Source organism: Ptiloglossa arizonensis, chromosome 10, assembly GCF_051014685.1.
Source record: "Ptiloglossa arizonensis isolate GNS036 chromosome 10, iyPtiAriz1_principal, whole genome shotgun sequence".
In the NCBI taxonomy this organism is placed as follows: Eukaryota; Metazoa; Arthropoda; class Insecta; order Hymenoptera; family Colletidae; genus Ptiloglossa; species Ptiloglossa arizonensis.
The window spans coordinates 12,420,536-12,439,781 of record NC_135057.1 but is presented as its reverse complement, the minus strand read 5'-3'; positions in this window follow the sequence as shown (position 1 = coordinate 12,439,781).

The window sequence follows — 19,246 nt, the reverse complement described above, 5'->3', positions numbered from 1 at the left end:
CGAATGTGCGGGAAATCTTTTCGATTTTCCCGGCGATATTCAACATACTTTTCCGGCCGATGGTATCGCGGCCGTAGCTTTAAAAATACTTCCAATTTAATCCTACGTGTAACGTACGGTGCATTGTGCGCGATGCAGTTTGAAAGCGTTCGCTATTTTAACACGATGACCCAGGGGGAAGGCAAATAATTTTACCGTTACGTTTAACGGGTCGTTCCGTATCAAGAAAGTCAATATACCGAGGGTTTTCGTTCGTTTTTAATTAACTTTGAAAAATAAATTCTGCCCCGTACCGTAATAGAACGATAATTTTTCATTCTCCTTTGTACGTAGAGACCAAAGGTGTTCGTTTCTCCGTGTACATAATCTATTCCAAGTTCTAACGATCGTTGCCGCTCGGTTCTGGTGATTCATTTCCGCTGCCGTCACTCGCAACAGTCTACCGCTCGCATTTTACGCGATAGAGTAAACAACGGAATCGATCGAGACTCCTAAGTGTACACGATCTTTTCGATTCGCAATGACCTGGCAAACGTGCCGGTAAAGTTACCCGTTTTACCCGTTTTACTCGTTTTACTCGTTTTACTCGTGGGACATCCTGTACAGTACCGAACGAAAAATGTCGGCTAAGTACAGGAAGCGTGTTCCGCAGGTGGCTCGCTTGTTTCCCGTACGAAATTAGATAAAGTTGCCAGTGTAAAATCGATGCAACCCGGTACGCACACTCGCGCACTCGCGCACTCGCGCATTCGGTACCGAGCGAACGAGTTGCGTGCTTCCTTGTTATTTACCTATTGTTTCCGACTTGGTCCGTTTTCTCTCCTTAACCTTTTATCACGGTCTTCGTGCAGCGCTCGGAGCCCGCTGGAACAACCGCGGCCCATTTTGGCAATGATCCAAACGTCCGTTATAGAATTTAATAATCCCTTGTAACGGACTAGCGGCACTTTACACGGATTCGGATAACGATACGATACAAAACTGGGCGCAATAGCCAACCTCGTTAACGAATTTACGCCCGCTGAAACGCTACGATTACATATTTAATGAACCGAACCGGAAGCAGCCCTTCCGGTACAATAATTTTCGGGCTTCTTTCCTTTGCGCGATAAAAGAGACGCGCGCGCTCCAACGGCAACAAGTGACGCTCGAATCTACCCAACGTTCACTCCCGTTATTTTATTCACGGTTGTAACCGGCAAAATTCTTAGCCGGAGAAAAATTCGAAAATGGAACGTAAACGTTTCATTCGTTACCGGAACGAACGTAAATTATCCAAGCATATTCCTCCTGTTCGAACACGATGGACGCAACCCTTTGTCGCATGAATTTTCCATTCGAATGTATTGCGGTGAAATTTGTTACTCGGGAAATATACGGTACGCGGAAATTTTTATCGATCGTCTCTTATTGGAAAGAAACTTTGCCCGAGTGTACAACGTGATCCTGTAGAAGCTAGAAAAAGTGTTTAATTCTCTTCCACGATGTAACTTCCTCTCGAGCATCTTCCAGAAAAATGAATCGTACTTGTACGTTATCGTTGACGCAAAAGTACAAGAAGTGTCCACATCTTTGTCCACTCCGCGTTATTTTTATCCAAAACGAATTCAGCCGAACAACGAAACGTAATTCGTCCACTTTTCCGTGATCGTTCTGTATCCATTAATCGAGCATTTTCTGACGCGACCGTTCGCTTTAACGGCACCGAACAAAGCACTCGAATCCCATTCCGCGGTTACGCCGAAAATAGCGCCGAAATTTTCTCGTTAATCAGTTCTCCGGGGCCACGGCTTCAGATTGACCATCAATTACAGCATTACATTGCTCTCTGAGACCCATGTCCACCGTCGATCCGTAGTAAACTAATAACAACCGGGCCGACCGAGCGTCGATCCGTTTGCGATATAACCCAATCAAAGCCATCAAATATTTTCGGGCTGCAGCATCGGTCCTCGTCGTCGCACGGAATGTCGCATCCATCGACCGATATGGATTAGCGTTGCGCATTTATCGCGCACAGAAACTCCATTACAAAGTTCGTGCGCGCGTATTATACGTACGCATACACAAATGTGCGATATACATATATACATATATATATATATAGATATAGATATAGATAGATATAGATATGTATATACATATATATAAAATACTCACGCGTGTACGACTCACACGCGCTACCGAATGTAATTGTCTAATGTGGAACCGCGATACGTATATCGGACTATAGAACCGAGCGATATTCCGCTCGCGGATACCGGCAATACGCTACAAATTGATAGGCTTCAATTAATACAGCCCGGGCCCAGTCTGCCATGACACTGACTCGATAATGCCGGGTTTATGAGGGTTTTAGCCGGAGCATGTCACTTCCATGGGCCAACTAGCTTCGTTCACGCGTGCCCTCGTAGCTGCGTTCACGCACGAGACGCGCGAGCAGACTCGTGTACGGGTGTGCGCCGTCTGCGAACCGAGTACACGATCCGCGTTCGCTCGCGCGTGTACTCGCGACGGTGATTAGACACCGTCCTGGCCGAGGGAAACATTTTTACGCGGGACTCGCCGATTAGCGATTCGTTCCTGAATTTTACAGACACGGACACCGCGGACCGTACCGCCGGAAGAAAGAAAAATCAGGAACTGTTCACCGAGACGGGTACGGATGACGCGAGGATCATTGAAAATGCACCGCGTACGATAACGAATCATAGATTTCGTCACGTAACTCGCTGTAACGAGTAGTAAACTTACGTGAAATTATATGGAATTTATTTATTATCCCCTCTCCCTTTCGTTTGCACCCTTTGTAAGGTCACCGATCTGGAAATTGTGCGAATTATCGAAAATTTTCGCAAGGCTTCGTTCGTTAAAAAACATTAGAATGTTTTTACTACGAATTTATCTCGCGTGTTGATAATAGGTGTAAAATACAAAGCCTTGCGCAATAATGGTGCATACGCGTTATCGTCGATACACCTAGCGAGTGTTCAACTCCCACGAAGCGATGCGACCACTCTGTGCTTCGTCTCTGTTAATTGTGCTTCGAGCTCCAACGAAAACATAATATTCGAGCACCGTTGCCCCCGTAGGAAAAAATCACCTCTCAATTTCCAGAAACACCGCGTGTAATTGATCTACGAGCAAATCTATCGGTCTGGGTCCAAATTGCCCCGAATCTAGCGTTTCAATTACTGTAATGTATAATGTGACGTACAAATATTGTCAACACCTGGGCTTCGGTTATACCTGCGGGGAAATTCACTGCAAACTATGCCATCGAATCATTACCAATCGTTACTTAATTAATTGCGATTATTGTTTCAATCAATATGCCATTATGTAAACATTGTTTCTTTTCGTATGAATAAACCGATAATTAATTTTCGTATCGATAGTTCGATTAAATAGTGTTTTGATTCACTCCGTGCCGGGTGAGCGATAATTGATATATGAACGAAGGCCCCCGACGAAAATTGTTTCCGTTCGACCGAATCGTGCAACCCGGATCCAAGTGTACGATTTCCGCCCGTACGATGCAATCGGGTTACCCCGTAAAGAATAATTTTCGATCCCGATGAACGTCTAACGCAGATGCACGTGTACCGTACACGATCGCGCACAGACCCGCCGCGCAGCGCACACGCGCAAGCTGCACGAAATATGTGCATACACGTGAGAATTCCTATACAATGAATATGCATCGAGTCGGGCACGCGTTTGTCTAGGACCTACATATGTAAACATTTCAATCGATGCGCGTACATACGTATATCCGGCGACGTCTATCGATTTGAATAATCTAAGTTCCGAAATAAGCACCGATTCCACCCTCCGAGTTAATCGGCCGGTAAATTTTTTTTACTCCACGAGATACGAGTAAACCTCCCGCGAAAGCTCTGCACTTTGATTCGTTTGCTCTCGGAATCAACTCCCGAAGGAGACTTCATTTCGGAGGGGTAACTGCCCTTCGAATACTCGAATTTAAAAAAAAAAAACAAACTATCCTGCTCTCGAAGATCTCGCAACATCTCGAGAAAGGAAAGCTCCGCGCTTCCCTTGAAATTAATCCTCGAGAGAGATAGTTTTTTATTCGGTAAACCGAGCGAGCTTAATTGTACGATCTCCGTTACGTCTTTGTACGAGCGGCGAAAGGTTTCCGGTCGGGTCTCGAGTGTCCCGATCGAAAGGGTCGGGCCAGGAATTATCGCGCCTCGTCTCGCCCCGAAATTTATCGAACATCCCGTGCACGCGTTCTCGCGCAGCCACGTCCGAGCTTTGCGAGCAATTGTATCTCGTACGGCGTGTATCGTTAAACGCGCTCGGTTAGCGAGCGTAGCCGGCCAGTCGTGTAGCGTAATGCCCCGCGCAAGGTTCACGGTGTAACACGTTAAATGGCCCTTGCCCGAATTTCCTTTCGGTAATTAACTTCAGCGCGGAAACGATATACGCATCTCGCCATTGCTAATTAGAACGTCGAATTATCCGGGGCCGGGTTCTTTGGCCCGTATAACGAATGTTTAAACGTCGAACGAGCCACCGACGACGAGCACGCGACGCCCCGAAACGAACATTCGAAAAAGTTACTCGGTGTCTCTGTCTTTCCTTTCTCCTGCTACTCGTCGCTTCCTCTCTCTCCCTCGGTTTCTCTCTCTCGCTCGCGCTCGCCAGTTTTTAATTGGATCCGAAGCAGAAGTTCGCCGATACGTTAAAAATTTAGTTAGTTCGGTCGACTCTTTCATTTGGACCGGCTAAATTGTTTTCTCCGGCGTTCTGGCCGTCGCGAGGAGACGAGAAAAGCCGCGATAGAAAAACGAACGTTCGAATTTCGTGCCACGAGCGTTCCCCGACGAACAGGGGATAATCAATTTTTGGAGAACCGGGTCGTAACGAAAGACGAGTGCGGATCGATCGATAAATCCTACGGTCGAAGCCGATCCTGGATACGTGTACACGAGGAACGTACAAAACGGTGGAACGTAGCTTTGAATTTTTGCAAAATTTAACAGGCCGCTCGAGAATACGCTGGAATTGTAACGCAATAACGAATTAACGAACCGAGCAACGAGAGACGAAGAAACCGTATATTTAAGAATATCTACCTTCGATACCTACCATTCGAGACACACCGAGAGAGCGTGTATTCCATTCCGTGTATCCTCGAGTTGTTCTTCGTTATTTGTCCACCTGTGCAATTCCCCTCGGCGCGCGCGGCGGCACACGCGCGTAAATAACAACGGGACCGCTCGAAAGAAAAATCCACGCTCGGAAATACTTAAAATCGAATACGCGTTTCCTCTCTGCGCGTCTCGAAACGCAAACCGGAGAAGACGTATACGCGCGTTCGCGATACCCGCGCAGCGCCCCGCTCCGAGAATGGAAATAAATATTTCGGTGGGACAGAAGAGGAACACGATCTTAAACGACGAACGAGAGCACGGGGAATTCTTTGCGCTCGGATGATACATCGGCGAGCCGCGGACCCGAGAGTGACTTATGACGGAAGGGGAATGACTCGTCCGTGAAAAATAACAAATTATTGCAATATCCATCGAGTCGACGTGCCCTCGTATGGGGTACCGGGGCGAGTGCCACACGAGCACGTGTACCGGTGTGCCCGTATCTTCGAATGTCTTCCCTCGGTCCCTCGAGTCTTTTCCTCTCGTTTCTTTTTTTTTTTTCTTCGTCCCCTCTCCCCCCACGCTTCTCCTTACGCGGCCCTATGGTAGACCGCAATAGATGCCCGGGTACGAAGAGGTAATCAATAATGACTTAATGTCCTCCAATAACGGACACCATGGGTGGTTCGAGCTCTACCTTTAGGGGCTCTCTCCTCCTGCCCGAGAGAGATCACTCTGCGCGGAGTTCCTCTCGCCTTTTTGCGCCCGGCGTTATTTGCCTGTCTTTCTTTTTTCGTCGTTCCTCTCTCCGCCGGCTAATATACACCCACGTCCCCCTTTGATCGTTAAAACCGGGCATACTTTCGCGGGGAGAGAGAGAAGAGAAGGTGGTGGTGGCGGTGGTGGTGGTCGTTCTTTCCTTCCTGAGGAGGCCCCCCTTGGACCCCCGGTACCAGCTATTAACCGTCCCGATGTTTCTTTGACTCGTGATCTGGCACGGCGAACGGCATCGGAATAAATTAAAACGCAGCCGGCTCGACGAGAAAAGAGAAACTCGAATTGTGTCGTCGGCTCTTTGATTAAGAGCTCGCGATAGGCTTGTCGCGCGGTGTGTATTTATGGGCCCACCCCCCACCACCACCACCCACCGTTTGTGTGGGAGCGGACTACATCGAGGGTCTGGGCGGGGGACGACGGGTCATCGACGAATCGCGACCGTGGAAAAGCCATCGAAGTCGCGGGCGAATTTATATCTTCTTAAACGAGTGGTGTTTTAATTTAAATTCCGTCCGTGAAGCGCGGAGCGAATAAAATATTAAACTCGAGCGACGAGGCGGAGGGGCACACCGCGGAAGCTAAGTTAATTCAGCAGCCTGTACAAATGTACGCGGCTCGTTTGTTCGAACGCGAGTACCTCTCGTAGTTAGTCGTTCCACATTTATTATTTATTCGCGCCGTAATCTTGTCGTTTCGACGGATTTGGTTTTTCGATTCCCGAAGCGAACGGGAACAAAGTTGCGCGAGATCTTCGTTTTCTTTTCTTTTTTTTCTTTTAAATTTTGCGGCGAATTAGGATCGAGCGAACGAACTGGGGAAACGTGTCTCGGGACGTCGGTAGCGGTCGATAGTTTCCATCGTGGGCGATAAATCGTGTATTTAACGCATCGACCACGGTCATCGATTCGTTGTCGGAGAATAATAACGCAATTTACGGTGGTACGACATTTATGTGTTCCAGATTCAACCCCCGAAGAAGTTATCGACGTGCAATCGAAAATCGCGCGACCGTGCGTAGGCGGAGCTCCTTTAACCTACAAACCCGTATATATCCCAGAAAGTAGATCGGGTCGAACAAATTGAACGTATGGGGGCTCGGAGTAGTTGAAGGGGGTCGTTAGAGTTTCCCGGGCAGGTGTTACAATATGGAAAACCTGCCTAACGACGAACACATGTCGCTTTCTGGAATGATTCTGGAATATCGTGCAGCATATGGACAGGGTCGAGTACGTGTCGTAATCGTTCCGATGTTCGCGGGGGCCGTCTTCGACTTTATTTCAATGGTCTTTCCCGGATCGAAATCAACGACAGCGATAAGTTCTTCGTGCCGAATATTTATTACGTTTTGTCTATATATAGAGAAACGTTGATCGATGGAAGTGTTCTTTTAGAAGAGTCTATTATCGAACAGACTTATTATCAAAGAGGACAGTAAGCCATCGTGGCCTACTCTTACAACTCTTGAGTTTGATCAAAACTGTTCTATTAGCGTGTAAAGTAGCGTTGTGTCTCGGTACGATATTATAACTTGTAACCGTGTTTGGTGACACAGATTATACTTCCTCTACAAATATTCCGCTCTTTTATTTTCGCCCCCGTCGATCGATTATATGAAAATTCGTTTCGCTTCCCATCGCCTCCTGTGATCGAGGCTCTACCGTTAAAACGGATGCAACGAACAAAAATATAACAAAACGATACAGTGTTCAAAAGTTCGGCACAACGTGAGCTGACAAATATAACTTAATACTTTCCATATTTTCCTAAATGAAGGAGGATAAAAAAATCTCGAAATTTCGGGTCGATTGAAATTTGGCGCGAATCGATGGACCCACGTAGCGGTGGATCCATTTTTTCTCCCCTTGATCGAGGCGAAGGGGTACCACGGGGCGTCACGGAGCGCCGTGTTTTTCGTGGTCTCGGTCGGAACGGAGTGGTCCGGTAAGCGTGATGCGTTGTCACTTACGGTGAGTTATATAAGTCGCCGAGGGAAAAGGGGTCCCGGACGTCGCGCGAACCGGGAGACGTCGCTTCCTCGCGCCATGAATTAATCATCCCGCCGGCGTATAAATAATTAGCCGGGCGGCACAAAATCGTCGATAAATATTTATGGGCGGCCCCCGGTCGATATGCAAGCGTAATGGCGATTGTTACACCCGTCCGCGGCGGGACCACGGCCGAAAACGATCGCGCGTCGATTTTACACGGGAAAATAATTCGCTCGGGCAATTTCGTCGGTGAGGGGGGGCACGAGGGGGGGCCACGAAGTAGTCCGCACCCGGTACAGAGAGGAGCAATCGTTCCGCGCGCGCGATCGTGTGTTTTCGTTCGAACGATCGCGACCGTTTCCTGCTCTCTTTTTCTCTCTTTCTGTAGCTTTCGTTTTTCTCCCTGCGCGTGCAGACACACGTACACACGGCTGTACGAACACACGAGTCTCTCTCTCTCTCTCTCTCTGTAGGTTTGCTCTCTCCTCCGCGGGTTTTTTCATATTTCTGCCGCTCCATTTCGCGGCGACAGGATTTCACGGACAGTTGATTTCATCTCGTCCGTTTGTTCGAATCCCTTTTTAATTCCCATTGTATCTTCGATTCCGCGAAAGCTTCTCGCTCGAAACGGACCGGATTACGGCGGAGAATTTGCCGGAGAATTCTGTGTCTTAAATACCGTGCATTGTCCGGTAACGAGCGCCCCGTCGTCCGCGCCTACGCAGCCCCCGGGACACTTTTATCCGTTAACCCCTCGACGACGACCCCGACGCGCCGTGAAACGGAAACTGCACGGTCGGGGGCGTATCAAATAAACTCAGAAATGAAACTTTACCCAATGGATCCTCAAAGGTCGTTTGTACACGGTTTGAAGATATCCGCGGCCGTTTGTTCCGAACCCTTTCGGATAATTTCTTTTGGAAATTATAGCCCGGATAAAGTATCTATCACTTTGTAACGTTTGTTCGACGATCGTGTCTCTCGACTGGGTTAATATAACGTATCGTACGATTCGGGATATATTCCGGGGAATACAATTTGGCCAGTCTCTACGACCGTTTTAAATATAATCGCGCACCGTATATCTTGCGAGAAGATCGTTAGGTCCACGAGGCGTGAAAAACTCGGACCCGGTGCGAGACACGGAGTCCACGTGGTTAACGAAGCACCGCGAGGGTGGCTGATCCGTCGACCCCCGTAAAAAAATTTACCACCCTGTCCAACTCGCCCCAAGTCTGTCGCCTCCGCAGAGAAGAATTCGTTTCTTCTCCCGAGGTCGTTCCTGCCCGCGGGTGGGGGCCCCACGGCTTCCGTTTTATATCGTTTCCCTTTCTATTTTTATACCCAGCCGCTACATAACGCCGGGACGTCCTTCGTCGTCCCTCACCCCGCGAACTTACCACGTAGGCGTACGCGCTTTTACGGATATCCATTTAAGTTTAGCGTCGGCTGGCGTTAGAGCGCGCCGCGAGTATAGCCCCCGCGTTTCCGCGTAACAACGTAAAAGGAGCCAACGTTTTCTTTTTTTAGTTTAGGGAAAAGACACCCCGGCGTTCTTAATAGAGCCGCGCGAGCGGTCACCGATCTCCCGGACGTCCGGACCATTTGTCCGGCTCTCACGGTGTCCCCTGTGTCGTTAACGTTTAGACCGGTGATCGATGCAAATTACAGAGAACCCGTACAAGAAATTACACGCCGCGCAAGATTCTCGTTCAAAGGATACATAGAAACACGGGTGGCGTCTCTTTTCGAGTGCTATATTCGCCGGTGCTCGAACACGCACCGGAAGTCAGGGAACCGCATTCGGCGGAGAGCAACGGCCTAAAATCGATAGCGGAGTCGTCGCGACGAGACCAGGTGTCCCGGACTATCGACAAGGGATGCTACATCTGTGGACGATCGGCTGGGAACGCTCGCGAACAATTGCTGGGAATTACCACCTACGAATTCGGGGATTCCGACAGTCTGGATCGTTGCAATTTGTAACCTGTAGCGTAAGGGTGCAGTGAAGATATAGCGTACTGTGTAATAAAAATGCGAGAGATCTTGAAATGTGTAAGACTTTGAATAAATTTCTGAGTCGATGGTAATATCGCCCAACCTTTTCTTTCCCCGACACTTTCTCGTATCGTTGAAAATATACGAAATACAGCTACTACCCGGATAACTGAAGGTACAGCGAGTCTCAAAGTTTCAGTTATCCGGAGAAGATGGAATTTTCGTTCCAAAGAATCCATCGAACGAATCGTAGATACCTGTGTGGCGGCACTACCCACGCTTGCCACCAGAGGGAAACTCACCACCAACCGTTTCCCGCAAGTTCCCGTACCTGCTCCGATCGCTATATATACGACCTCTTACCGATCTTCCAATGTCCCGGCGTATAAGGCAGGGCCTGCTAGGATGCCTTACTGACGAGTCCACTAGCAGGCCCGGGATGAAACGCTTATCCCCACTCCTTTTCCTATTTCCGTTCTCTCCTATCTTAAACATCTTCAAACCGCCGCCAAACCTGGTCGCTCTGAACACCGTATACGTTTCTCGAACTTTTATTCTCGCGCGAAATCCTCGCACAATTTTCTAAATTCTTCGTCCGAGCTCCATCGTTTCGACCCGAGCACGAGTCTATATTTAACACTCTGAGCGCGAAACGTATCGCGATAGATTTGTCCCCAGACGTTTCTCGCATTGTTTGAAGGGTATTTTACAACGGTTCGCATCGAACGTGACGCGAACGATGGTCGTTACATGGTTCGTTCGCTCGGCGTTGCAGGGTCTACGGTTCGGCCCGACGTAAAAGGAGCTCCTAACAGTTGGAAAACACGCACGTTTACATGGCCACCGTGTTTTCCCAGAGGCGTTCCCGAACAGCCGTGAAAACGTTACGTTTCTCCTTCGCGCACCTCCGGCATCGGAATCCACGCGATCGATTCCGTTTGAATTATTCGTACAATTACGCGGGAATGCTCTTTCGTCTTTGCTTTAAGATAATCGTTACGACTTTATCGCCGCCAACTTTCTCGCTACGGTTGCCTCCGTAATTTCTTTTTCCGGATACATCGTTTGGAAGTTTTCGCGCGTCCCCGTACGCCCCGCGTAAGCGCAAGAGTTCGTTTAACGCTCCAGAAGAGTCGACCGCGATGCTATTTTAATCGCGCCGTTTATAGTCGTGCGTCGATATTTCGTTCAAGTGCATTAACACCGCCATTTGTCCCCTCGACTTCGCATACGATGTTCCGGAAGTGGACGGGAGAAAAATATACGAATGTCGCTCGAAAACCGAAAACCATGGATACCCAAATTCTAAACGAAGTTCCAGATTTCAAATCCTATATTCGTACCCAAGTTACTCTTATCCTTTTTATTTTTTATTCGACGATTTCACCGTCGCGAAAAGAGAATACACGTTCCAGAGCGCGAAAACACAGCGCGTAAATGGGTGTCACAGAGTCGCGTTGAATTCCAGCGAATATGTCGCAAAAGTGCACAAATAGCTGGAACGTAAGACCGTTCGAAGAGCAACGACTGAGCGGACAAAGCGTGTTTTCGCGAGGGTTCGAGGATCGAACATCTTCCAGTCGTCTCGTTGCTCGACGAGATTCCAGAAATAGATCATCGCCGTGGTTCGAGAATGGCGGTTCGTGACGTCGAAGTTCGACTCGCGGTGAACCTTACCTTGTCGTCGGATCCATGAATAATTTTCCGAGGTTTCCTCGAGGTTTCCTCGACTCTCGAAGCGACGATACCGATCGATTCGCGCAGGAATCGGCCATTACCGTGACGATCGCAGCCAGATGGGGTACGGGGTTCGGTGAACGTCGAAGAGCGACAAACGTTGACGAAAAATTATGCAGTCGCTCTCTCGACAAGATAATCCTCCGCGTCCCGTAACACGTATCGGGATTATCGGGATCTCCGCGGGAACGATAATTATCTCGGATCGGTTGATGGGGTTACCTATGTACACCTTACATAGCCGCGCGCGTACACGATCACGGGGGTGTATCGTTGGAGATCGGTGCACGGGAGCGGCCAGATACGATTATACATTTTCATCGGTGCGTTACTCAGGAAGGGCAGATTACCGTAATGAACTCCAGCAACCCCTCCGCACGGTCCAACGACTCGAAATATGGATAACCGCCACTCACCTCCGCGATTTGTTCCCGCCGCTCGTTCCAATCCCCACCCCTCCCTCTCTCGACCCCTCCTTTCGGAGGGCCCTCGAACCGCTATGTTCGAGTTCATTTCGGCCCTGCCGAAACGATTCGGTCCTCCGAAGCGACTCCGATCATTCGAAATTGATGCTTCTCGGATCGATTTGCTTCCTTTTCCGAAAATTGGGGAAACTCTTGTAAACGAGTATGGTGAAATCGATGGATCGAACTTTAGGTAGAAGTGAACTTAACGATCTACTGTACTGCGACCTTGAGGTGACTTTTAGATTCGTTCAACCGAAACGTTAACACCGAACGAAGTTACTTTATTTCGATCGAGTTACCTATAAGTAAACGTATGGAACAAGTTCATCGACAATAATGCAAAAATATCGCTGTCGACGCATCCAGGTACCGAGATTGTAATTTTTCTCGTTGAATTCTTCTTAGTTTTTTTCTACGTTGTACTTCGTCGTCCACGTGCTTCGGTACTCCAAGGATGCACCGTATTTTTTGGTAAAACCCTTCTAGGTTATCTCGCGACCCCGAGTATATATAATAAACCCTCTCCCTCGTCTCGCCGTGTTTTTTCCACACCGTTTCGAATTTCCTCGCGGGCCACCGCGCCGATTCGTTCCCCCGTACCGATACCACGGGGCTCCATCGGGAAAGGTGGTCCCGGCAATCGATCCGACGATCTCCCGCGAATGAAATTATTTCGCCCGGGGAGAAACTCGATCCAACGAAGCTCTACCCCGCGAGGAATTCAATTTCGATGCTTTGGATGGCACCGACCGATCCCGGCCGCTCAATTTTGACCGGCTTGCTTCGACGCCGGGCATCGCGGACGTCGCTGCGGGCCACGCAGCGGCGCCGGGATAACTCTGGATGGCGCAATTTTTGGTGAGATTGCGCCTTTTGTCGGGACGAACCTCTCCTGGCCGTTGTCGAAGCCCAGCGGACAAAGTTTTCAGAAGGAGGGTGTTTTTTCGATATGGAAAATCCGAAATACGAGATAAATAGAAACGTGTACCTTCTCGTGGTAAAAGGTACCAAAGGTCTTGGAGAAACGAAGAAAAATAGATGTAAAGTTCTCTAGGATGCGAATGGAAGAGTTGAATAAAGTGAAATATCTAATGTAGTTACGAGTGGATCAATCTTCTGTGGACCAGTGTCTTGGAGAACGAAGATTGGACACGATGAGACACGTTTGGGAATAAAAGACACATGATCGTGAATAAAGCACATGGATGAAGAAAGCAGGGAATTTTTAAGGAGAGCTCGATGCTATGAATAAGTAGAACGTGAACAGTGTTAAGAAACTTTTGTTGCAGGCCTTGCGATGGCCGACCAAAACGTTGGACTCGATACGATTCGAAGGTAGGGATTTTTTTTCCTCTTAGGATGGAACACCATTGACGGTACGGTAAATGTGTAATTACGGTGTAATGGTAACGCGCAGCGAAGCATCCTATAAAATTCTACGACACCGTAACAACGGAAAAGAATTAACATATGATTGCAGGTAAACAACCTGCGACGAACAATCAAGTTGGATAGCATTGATTCGTAATTAGTCTCGCCATCATAGCACGTCGTTATTGTAAGGCTATAACGACAAATATCCGTTTCACGTATGCACGAGCGAATTCGAGCGACGTAATATAGCCCAGAATATCTACCGGTAAATTTAGGAAAGCCAATGTTGTTACGGTTGAACCAATATTTGCGGTTATTTATAATTCGTGGCAGGTACCGAATTACGCAAATATAAACTAACTGGACGTTAATATTTTTAAATCTCGTACACGACTATTTACGAGTAAATTATTACGTATTGTACTCGATTGGTGAAATTCCACCGCAAAGACCGATGTTGCGATTTAAGAAACATTTTGTATTTCCTCCTAGGAAGGTAGTTTGTATCAACGTTTCGCATTAATAGCGAAACACGGAATAATGGAATGTACAGAAGACGATAATAATAAAGAAGAAATTCTACATTCTGCTGGGACATGAAACGTGTACAATCAAATAAGAGAAAGCATATAGACGGAAGAGAACCATTGTCTCTTAAAAGTATAGAAGTTTTTAATAAAACATGACATACGACAGTACACGAGGTTGGAAAGAATTGTCTCTTCCTGGGAAGTCAATGGTATAAAAATGTGGCCGCTTTGCACCGAAACAAAGATAAAGACAAACTTTCGCGAATATTGTTATTTTATCTTGCGAACTTCCCGGCGATTCTTCTAAAATATTGCATCGCATTCCTTCCGCGCAAGATTTATTGCATTTCCCTTTCCTACGTAGTACAGATACTAGGTATACTTGTAAAGTGTGCCTTCTGCAAAAGTTCTACCATTATTTGCCTTTCTCGTCGGTCGAACGTAATTCAATAACACGCAAAATAGTTCTAATCCGTTAAAAATAATTACTTCGACTCTTGTTGAAATCTCCACCGTGAACATTCGTAGAACGTAATTATATTTTCACGACTTTCCATCGCAACTACGCAAACACACACTGTTATGACGTTCTCGTCTCTGTCCGAGCGTACTCGTACATCAACGAACTAGCGTAAACGAAAAGAACCGAAACATATTGCTCGCTATTAATATTCTTCTAACTCTCCCTTTTCGTGCCAACTTTCCAACCCCGTGAAACTGTTTCCCGCTAATTCCACCCGTCAAATTTAGTCCTCGTTATTCACCGAGGAAAATTTTTTACCCCCAAGACAATAGTGCCAATAATTTTTTATCAAGGATTCCGTAACATCGCTCTCGGTAGGTAGAAATATCGCTCGCTATTAATATTCTTCTAGCCCGCGTCCGTTTTAATCCAAGCCTCCGCGAAAGTGCGGAACGGAAATAAAAAGGAAACCCGTAACCACAATTTTCTCGCAGCCCCAACGATTCGTTTCCAACGTTCTTCGAAGGAACACAGAAGGGGATGGAGCCACGCGGAACCGGCGTTTCCTTATCGCCCGCTCTTATTGTCTGTTTACAAGCCAGTATCGGCCCCATTAATAAAGCCGAGACGGATGGGCGGTGAAACTCTACAAGCTTTTAATTTCGCGAGAAACGTATACGTCAGGAAAACTGTGGCTGAACCGCAAGGGAAGCGATCCTCTCCAACCCGGCTCGGCTGGCCGAACGTTCAAGTAGTCGTGGGGGTCTTTAATAAAGTGAACTTTAAGACTCCAGCTCGCGCAGAGATAAACTTTAACGCGGGCTACCTTCTCTCACCGTACTCGCACCAGTTCTCCGAGAACGAAATGGCTGCGAACGACTGCCGACGCGGTGGCAAGCAGGACCGCTACGAGCCACCCTTTGTGCAAACTTTCGTGAGAACCCTCGCCGGAAAATGGTCGAAAAGGAGCAACAATTTCGACGATCGTGTTGTACCGAACAACGGAGAACGGACGAATTTTTATCGAACCGTGCTCGCGTGGCTCTAAATGAAAATGTATGAATTTTTCAGCTCTTTGAAATTTAATCTACAAGACTGGTGAACTCGATCGAACGTAGATCTTGTAGAAAGTATAATATAACCGTAGATTTTGTAAGAGTAGATAGCAGTGAATAATAGAAAATATCACAGTGGAATTTATTTGAGAAGAAGGTAGATCGATGGGGAATTAATTTCAAGACGCGATGAAAAGATTTCCTAAGTAAATTTTACCGATTCTGATCACCTTTCGGACACCTTTCGCGCGAACTTCTTAATTAATTCACCGATCGTCGAACTATCCGTAATACGTAAAATGTTTCCGTGACACGGTGGATCGTAAATCTCGTCCAATTGCGTTTACGGAACTTCTCAAATTAAAAAGTTCGAGGATCAAAAATTCAAGCCATCGATCCGAATGCCTGTTGATTGGCAACCTTCGAACCTGCACACCTGCAAGGGGCGGTCCCAATGGTAAGTTTTCGAGCAAGTTCGTCCCCTCGTGGAGGAGGAGAGGACAGCGCGCGGCAACGTACAACGAAAAGAGAACGACTGGATAGTTTTCCGTTTGTTGCCGGTCCTACGACGAAGCGTTTGTTATGTGGAGCGGAACGACTTCCGAAAAGTAACTTTCCCGCGGAGTTTACACTTTACACTCCGGGCCGAGCGCGATTTTACCGAAATTACAGCTACCGAACTGGGACACCGCCATCCTCGAGCAAATATTTCGCGTCTACCCCGACCAGGGTGAAACTGGACGAACCGATACGCGAATTAGGCTAGGTTGTACCCTTTCGCGATTCACAGTTCACCGTTCGAGAGAGAATTGACGGTAATTGGTAGTACGAAATACGGTATAATCGTTCCGTGTGAACAAACTAATCGAAAATGTGGAATCAAATGTTTTTCTAGGACGATACGTTTTTAAAATTAACGCAAAATTTCGATTATTTTTCAGCCGATAGTAATATCAAAATTAAAGAGGTCGTATAAAACATTTTACCCAATTACACCTAGTATATCTTTGTCGATTCTCGTAGAACAATTGCGTGAAATTTGCAGAACCACCGTGACGATGTTCCCTTATCGCCCAAAAAGGGCTGATCATTTTTTCCCCTGGAAGTGTTAAACACCGGTACACGGTCAACTATTCGGTACTTTTAGCCTGCGAGACACCTTGGCAAAGGATCGATCTCTTTGAGAACGTTCTTTGCATAGCGATTTCTTTTTATCTCGTATTCGTGGACCGAGCGGAGTTTCGAGAGCTGTTCCAACATTTTCCCCGAACGAGTTCGAAACGGTTGTGTATCCGTGCTCGTTCTACCGCTTGGAATTTTCTATGACGCGCTCTTGTAGATTTACCGCGCGTTAATGTACGAATAAGTGGAGCAACCCTATCGCGAACTTCGACCCAGTTTCGCTCGTTGAATCGATCTCGATGAAAGATGCGTTTTTACGATCGCCGATCCCCGTGAACGTGCAAAGAATTTTATTATCACCGTTAAACGTCTTTATTAGGCGAATAAGAAAATTGCACGTATTATGCCCTATACCCTCGAGGGTATCGCACGGAACAACGAACGCGAGAAAGGGGTAAACGAATCTGGTAAAAGTTGCTCAAAGTGTTCGATGGATGAAAGATACGACGTTCGAAAGCTGAGCAAGTAAAAAGGTCGCGAGTTTTCGAGAGAAGGGATCCGCGATAATGAAAGGATAAATGAAAGAGTTGGAATTTCGAAATACTGCGAAGAGATGAATGAATTTATGTCACTGGGACGAGGGTATCGATGAGACATCGATCACTTCCGTTTCCGTGGTTCGTTCACGGCCAGAAATGGAGCAGTTTCGATTCAGCTAATAGTCGGCCGAGTTCGTAAGTAACCGCGACGAGAGTCTTTGTGTAGTTTCGAACAAAGAAACCACGGGTAGATTTCCACCACCCTTAATAGCGTAGCTGCATCGATACGTACGACAGATGCACGTTGGAATTAAGAATAGCGAAAGAGTCGTGTGTCTGCATCGACGGGAACAAAGGAGTATTAAAAACGAAACCAAAGGGTACATCGTCCTAGTTTCTCCTTTGGACGAGGCTCGACCATCGACCAAACACGAGTCTTTTGTTCGAAACAATTTGTTTTCGAGAGAGGAATAACAATTTTTTCGATAACGAAGAGTGAGATTGTGCCGAGATTTTTCCCGTTTCTATTTACAAAAGATATCGATCCGAATTTTATACACGAAGCTGTCCGAAACGCGAGGGTGTTCTTTTCGAGTAATCTCGACATTGACGCGCTAGGAATGATTTATGCGAAACAAGCGTCCCGTTGTCGATATCCAAGAGACATTGTTAAACTCGATAACCGAGAACGCGGCTATGCACGTTCACCCACTTTCCTCTAATGCTCTAATAGCTTCTTTCAATATCCACTTCCCTCGAGTTTCACGATCTAACCGCACAATTTGTCGATCCCGAGTTGATGAAGACTTCAACCGTTAAACTGGAACGCCGATATCACACTTTGCAAACTTCGACAAATAACCGAGACGTCGAGCGCTACGAACTCGAGACAATGAACAGGGAAAATCGGTGGGACGCGGTGGAAAAATGTGGTCGACGGTTAAATACGGCGGGTGAGAGAAAATTTACGGAAACTTGTTTAAGTTTACACAGGGTCGACCTCGATCGCCTATCGCTACTCCGACGAGCGAATCTGGAGTACGAGATAAGACAAAAACGGCCTCTAGTCTCGAGGTTAGGCACCGGTTAAATTTTCATTTCGCATACCGTCTAAAAATACTCGATGACTCGTAACGTCTCGTACACCCGTGCTCGAAACTCGCGAGACACCTACCGAAATATCGCAAAGACTTGAAAAAAAAAAAAAGAAAAAAATCTTCTCTCGCATTTCGCGCTATCAGCTTGCCAACATCGTCGCTAATTAGATCGTTCGTTCGGCCGTCGCTAATTCCGACATCTCGGCGAACCGTGTTCGAAGAAAAAGAAATTTGCAGAAAGAAATTTGAAAAATAATAACGATTCCCTCTATCCCGTAAAACAACGAGTTTACGGGACGAAGACACATTTATCACGAGGTACGTATTGACAGGCACCGTTCGGGCCCGAAGTAAATCAATCAACCCACCGTCTCGAGCAACGGAATGTCAAAAACGTGTCCGCGGACGTGTTTCTCCCGGCGAAACACCGAACCGGTGCACCCTCCTCGTTCGAAACCCGCGGCGACTCGAAGAAAGAAATCGGCTCGCCTCGGAGCTCGCGTTTATCGGTGAAAAATCTTGACGAGCGAGTTAACGATCGCGTATACCGGCGAACCCCCGAAACTCGGCGAGATCGATCAGGAAACGAGCCGATGTTACGTTGCACCTGGACCCTCCAATTATCGCCCGCGCTATTGTACGGGTACGCGGGCTACAACGCCCGTAATCACCTGTCCCGAGCAACGCGCCTTACGTACCGAGCTGAGCGTTGCACTCGCGTCAACTTAACCCCCAACGCCGGTAAATATTCCGATCGAGCAACGAAAGGGGTAGAGAAAGACGAGGGTCGTTCCCAACCATCCCCAATCCCACCCCCAGCCCCCTACCCGTGTCCTCCTTCGTCTCCGTGTGTTTGCGTTTACGCGTCGCGCCGTTAACACCGGCTGCCGAAATACTAAGCGAGGGGATGTGCAATCGCGATCGTTGAACACACCCCACCAGGTCGATCGACCCTGGCGGGCCAAATCCCTACCCTAAC